A 6,360-nucleotide genomic window follows, 5' to 3' on the forward strand; every position below is an offset into this window, starting at 1 on the left:
TTGAACGTGCTGTCGATGATAATAATAGGACTTTTAATCCACCGAGTCTTGAGATGAGATATTAAGATATTACGGATTTCAAATAACTTGTATCTATTATCTCACTTAATTCTCAGATGATCCTCAAGAAATAAGTGCCACAGATGTTTAAGATACAGCCAGACACCATTATCCTTTGCGAGTAGCCTTTCCTGAATCCCTCTAACTTCTAGTACCCTTCTTGGCAAATTATCTTGTATTTACTTTGTGTTTATATATGTGTGTGTGTGTGTGTGTGTGTGTGTGTGTATACACACACACATGCGTGTATTAACTTTATATTTATGCTGTGTGTTTTTATATGGACTTGTTTCCCCCCATTAGAAGGTAAGCGTCTTTCATTTTTTGTACTTGTAGCCCTGGTGGCTAGTATGGTACCTGACATGATAGACAATTAATATATACCTGTCTGATTGACATAATACCCTTTTTACACTGCATATATATTATTATGTATCATTATATTTATATGCTATATGTCATATTATGTGCCAGGCATTGTACTATCTATTGTGTGTGTATGAATGTGCGTGCATGTATATGTAGGTATGAATATATATGAAAGAGAAAGGGGACACACACACACAAGAACAGTAGATAGTACAATGCCTGGCACATAATAGACAAATATTTTTGAATGATTGATACAATACCCTTTTTACACTTTATATATATATATATGTACAAAAGTACATATATGTGTGTATGTATATATTACAGTGCCTGGCACTTGTTGTTCAATTGTGTCTGATTCTTTGTGACTTTTCTTGGCAAAGATACTGGGGTGGTTTGCCATTTCCCTCTCCAGCTCACTTTCCAAATGAGAAAACTGAGGCTAGCAGGGTTAAGTAACTTGTCCAAGGTCAAAAAGTAGGTGTCCAAGACCAGATTTGAATTCAGGAAGATGAGTTTTCCTGACTCCAACCCTGGCACTCTATCCATTGTGCCACGTCATATATACTTGTTGACTAATTGCTACAATACCCTTTTTATACTTGGAAACAGTCATGAGTGTTTGAGGAACTCTGGCTCAATCTCCTTGGTGTCTCTCTGGGTTTGAGTTGGGGGTATGGGTAGTGATGATTTTCTTGGATGTCAGAACAGGAGGAAATATATAGAAATGGTTGGACTTCTCAACAAGATTGGTGCCAGAAACTGGAGGAATGCAGTAAAGCAAAACTAACTTTTAGATCTATGTGAAGAGAGGGGTAATCCCCCTCTTTTTCCTCCCCTACCCCAGTTGTATTTATGTGCATGTTTGTGTTTAATATATTAGCTATGGGCAGGAGTTTATGGGCAGGGATAGTTTATCTTTATAGACCCTGTGGGTCTGAAACATGCCCAAAAGGCAGCAGGACAATAAGAACTTTAATCCTGGGGTAACTTTTTCTGGCAGCACTCCCTCCTCCCCTCTTGCCCCTTCGGTTTTAGAATTCCCATTGCTTTAAGAACCTGAGAGGAGTGATCCTTACTGGTATGATGACATCATCTCTCATCATTATATTGGGAATTGTGTATCGATTCTGCTAAGTTTTTAAGGGTGCTCCTATATGTATGTACTTTTGTATATTGTGTACATATATAGTACACACACATATATAAAGTGTAAAAAGGGTATCGTATCATTGTATCTGCTACATATATGTGGCAATGATTATAAAACCCCTGTGATGTTTGGACTGGTTTGGGTCAGAAACTCTTTAAGAGATCTCACTATAGTCTACCTATTCCCATAGCCATTGGAAATAAAAAACAAGCATCAATAATAAGTAAATAAAAGAAACATAGGATATATGTGCAGCTAAGTGATGAGTGGACAGAGCTCTCAGAAAGTGGAGTTAGGAAAACCTGGGTTCAAATTCCACCCCAAATATTTACTTGCTTCATGACCATGGGCAAGTCACTTAATGCATGTGAGCCTTAGTTTTCTCATCTGTAAAATGGGGATAATAGCTTAATAATAAAAGTTGTTGTGAAAATAAAATGAGATAATATTTTTAAAGGATTTTGCAGCCCTTAAAGAGCTAAATAAATGTTAGTTATCATGGTTATTATTATCTGTTAACCTGTGGATTTGAGAGCTGATTTTCATATTCTTGCTCTAAACCTGTAATTCTGAGCCAATATAGTTTTAAAAACTTCAGTTTTCTTTTTTATTGTTGTCTTTTGATTTTTTATATTACATTCATTTCTGAATTTTTCCCTTTTTACTCCCCAATCCCACTCATTGAAGCTTGTCTTGTAACAAGATTTTTAAAAATACATTCAATAAAAGAACCAACACATTCTTCAGGTTTGATAATATATGCAATAATCTACACCTTTAATCTTCTACTTCTGCAGTGAGAGGAAGGGATACATTTTTTCAACTGTCTTCCAGGATTACATACATATAGGTTCGTCAGCCCTGGAATTGTCACTCTCCTTTTTACCTCCTCGGTGGCTTCTCACTTGATTAACACCTTTCTGCCCATACCTCTTATTTTTACTAAACTTTGGTTTCCCCTCAAGGTTGTTATTACTCAATTGTTTTTGAGTTGTGTCCGACTCTTTGTGACCCCATTTGGGGTTTTCTTGGTAAAGATACTGGAGTGGTTTGCTGTTTCCTTCTTCAGCTCATTTACAGATGAGGAAACTGAAGCAAAGAGGGTGAAGTGATTTGCCCAGGGTCATACAGCTAGTAAATATCTGAGGCTGGATTTGATCTTAGGAAGATGAGTCTTCCTGACTCCAGGCCTAGCACTCTATCCACTTTGCCACCTAGCTGCCTAAGGTTACTTTGTGTTTATTTATATATATATTATATGTGTATGTGTTTTTTACCCTTTATAGGGTAAGCCTCTTAGAAGGAAGGAACTGTTCCGTTTTTGTTTTTGTATCCCCATCACCTATCATATTCCTGGCACATAGTAGTATTCTTTGGTTGGTTGTTTGAGGGGCTCATACCTACCTCATTTCCCTCCATTTTTTTATTGCTCATTATCTCTTAAAATTACCTGGTATTTACCTTGCATAGAATTATCTGGGAACATGTTAATAAACAGTTTGTCATATGAGAAAGCATTGTACTAGTTACTGGGGGGATAGAAATTTTGGGTAATAATTGTTTCTGCCCTCCTGGATCTTACAGTCTAGTTTGGGAAGAGATACATACACACATAACTATTACAAAATGGTAAGTATTATCTTCTTCTCTTTGAGAAGACAACTAGGGGCGGCTAGGTGGCACAGTGAATAGAGCACCAGCCCTGGAGTCAGGAGGACCTGAATTCAAATCTAGCCTCAGATACTTAGGAACTGTGGGACCCTGGGCAAGTCACTTAACCATACTTTAGACAGTATGATCCATAGGGTCATGAAGAGTCAAACACGACAGCAATCTTCTTATCAACTCATCTTGCTGGAGACGCAGGTCTCCATGGCACTTTCATTGTCACCCTAGCTGAAACTTGGGAATAAATGAGGAACAAATAAAGTGCTTTGCAGGCCTGCAAAGGGATTTGGAGTCAGGAAGACCTGAGTTCAAATCCCACCTTAGATATTGAGAGCTGTGTGACTCTTGGTGCCTCAGTTTCCTCATCTATAAAATAGGGATTATTACTGCTAAGTCTGCTGACTGTGTTGGGTGAGCTTTCATGTTATCATGCCAGTGTCCAGGCCTCCTAACTACACTTCCTGGCTATTTTTTCATCATCTGCTCCTCCCCCATCTCTTTTGGCATCCCTTTATGTGTTGTCTTCCTTGATTAGAATATAAGCTTTTTGAGGGTGGGACTGTCTTGCTTCCTTGAATTTGTATCCCCAGGGCTTGGCACAGTGCCTGGCATGCAGTCAGTGCTTAATAAGTGCTCTATCTTGATATCTGAGTGCATGAGACATACAAGCAAGTTACTAAGTAAAAACCAAGGAGGAAAGTCCTTAAATGGAAAGATAAACTGGGAAGGTCAGGAAAGACTTCCTGCAATGCCCTCATTGCATTTGAATTGGGCCTTATTGCACAGGTAGCCATTCACCAGGCTTGTGTGTATATATACTTATGTGTATAACCAGATAGCTAAGGCATCCCCTATATAAATAATAGTGTTAGCAAAGCCACAGAGACAGGAAAGCCTGGAGCACTACTATGGAGGAGCATCAGGTAGTTAGTCTGCATTAAGCATTTTGACACATTAAGACTTGGAGTTGGATCATTGTGTCAGATACTAGGGATACCAAAATGTTTATCTGTATAATTATATATACATAATGATGTACATTATCATATATTGGATTATATATTAATTTATATACCAAATAGGTACAGTTGACATATAACACAATATAATTATAGGAACAGGATATAGATTGTTTTACATATGTCATATTGTATTAAAATATATGCATGCCTGGACTAAAAGTGATGGAGAGGATCATGAATGTGGGCACTGGCATCTGGGGAAATAATTGCAGAGGTCTAAGATGAGATGGAGGAAAGAAGTCGCTTTCACCTGGAGGGAGGGTCATCAAAGGCTCTAGCAAGGGAGCATCCCCTGACGTGGCCACTGAGGAAGATCCCAGAGGAGGACCTGTTCCTGGAGTCAGATTGTAGAGTGCCTTGAATGACAGCAATAGGAATTGATACATTATTCAGTTAGCGCTAGGGAGATAATAAAGGTTTTTCAGTAGAGAATTGACTTCATTAGAGCAGTAAATTAGGAAGATTCCTCAGAGGGCTGGTTTTATGAATGGTTTGGAGGCAGGAAGATGAGCTAGGAAGCTTTTATTGTCATTTTGGTTGAAGAGATGAGTGCCTGAATAAGGGTGGGGACAGTGAGAATGCCAAGTCAGTGAAAAAGCATTTATTAAGTGTTTTCTGCAGTGCTGGGGACCTAAAGAAAGACAAACATAGTCTGTAGAAAGCCTCTTCCTTCAAAAGGTGGGATTGAGCTGAGTCTTGAAGGAAATTGGAGATTCTAAGAGACTGAGGTGAGAAGGTGGAGGAACATTCCAGGCATGGAGATGGTCAGAACAAGGGCACAGAGATGGGAAATGTAGAGCTGTAAATAATCATCAGGAGCTGATATTTTTTTCCAGGGACTAATATGGTAAGACTGTAGTAGCATGGAGAGAGATTTGGCCAGGGAGACCAATTGGGAGGATATTGCAGTAGTCTAGGCAAGAGGTGATGAAGAATGGGACTAGGGTGGTAAACCTGAGCTAGAGTGTGATGGGAGCAAGGGATGTTTGTCCTTGGTTTGTTATGTAGCTTGAATGAGGGCGAGGAGCCTGAGGCTATCTCTGAGATTGGGATCAGGGTCACTTAGGAGGATGGTGGTTGCCTCTACAGTAATGAGGAAGTTTAGTAGAGGGTCAGATTTTTTGGGGGGGGGAAATAGTTGGACTTATTTAGTTTGAGAAACCTTTGTGACAGCCAGGTAAAGATAACAGGCAGCTGATGTTACTGGACACCTGCTTAGGAGAAGAATGGGGGCTGAATATTTAGATGGTTTTTACCTGTATAGAGATTATGGTTAAATCCACGGGAGCTGATGAGATTATTGGGGGATGGGAGGAGGAAGAAGAGGGAGAGACGACCAAGAGAACATGCCAGTGCACAAGCCCCTGCCCACATCCAAGACACGGTTCTGGGATGGGAGTGGGATTCCTGCAGAGGAGACTGAGGATCAGTCAAGCAGGGGGAGAGAGCAGTGTCAGGAAAATCCAGGGAACAGAGTTTATCTGTCTAAAGAGGGGCTGGTTACCAATATTTTAGAGAGGTTAAAAGAGAGAAGGAACATGGCATGGTGTTTAAAGGGCTAGACCTAGAGTTAGAGGACCCGGGTTCAGATCCCACCTTGGACATTTATTAGCTGTGTGGCCATGGGCAAATTGTTTTATCTCTTTGAGCCTTATTTTAACTTTGCCTATAAAAGTCTTAATACCTATCATATCCACCTGTAAGTGTTGTTGTGAGGATCTTAGTATAAAACATATGTAAGATGTTTTGTAAACTTTATGTGTGTGTATGTGTGTGTATAGACACATGTATATATTTTAAAAATTATAATTGACTAGAAGGCAGTGTTACCTAGAGGCTCAGATTCTTAGCCAGGAAGACCTGGTTTCAAGTCCTGCCACAGATACATACAAACTTTTTTGACCTTAGGCAAATTACTTATCCTCTGAGTGTTCTAGGTAATTCTCTAAGACTCTGGTGTTAGCCTACATTGAGAAAAGTAGTTTCCTTATCTGGAAGTTCCCCATACCAAGAAAGTCACAGGTCTGATCCTTTACCTATGAATTAGAAAATCATCAGACATTAAAATTTATATATATATATATA

At 39.3% G+C, this 6,360-nt stretch overlaps 1 protein-coding gene across 2 annotated transcripts in view; it reads left to right on the forward strand.

Moving 5' to 3' along the window:
- Window positions 1–6,360, forward strand: part of CUNH7orf50 (chromosome unknown C7orf50 homolog) — a 340,684-nt gene that overhangs the window by 585 nt on the left and 333,739 nt on the right. The window lies entirely within an intron of this gene.

This window comes from Petaurus breviceps, unplaced genomic scaffold (genome assembly GCF_028583685.1).
Source record: "Petaurus breviceps papuanus isolate PSGF00001 unplaced genomic scaffold, PetGlider_PUasm1.0 175, whole genome shotgun sequence".
NCBI classification, from domain to species: Eukaryota; Metazoa; Chordata; class Mammalia; order Diprotodontia; family Petauridae; genus Petaurus; species Petaurus breviceps.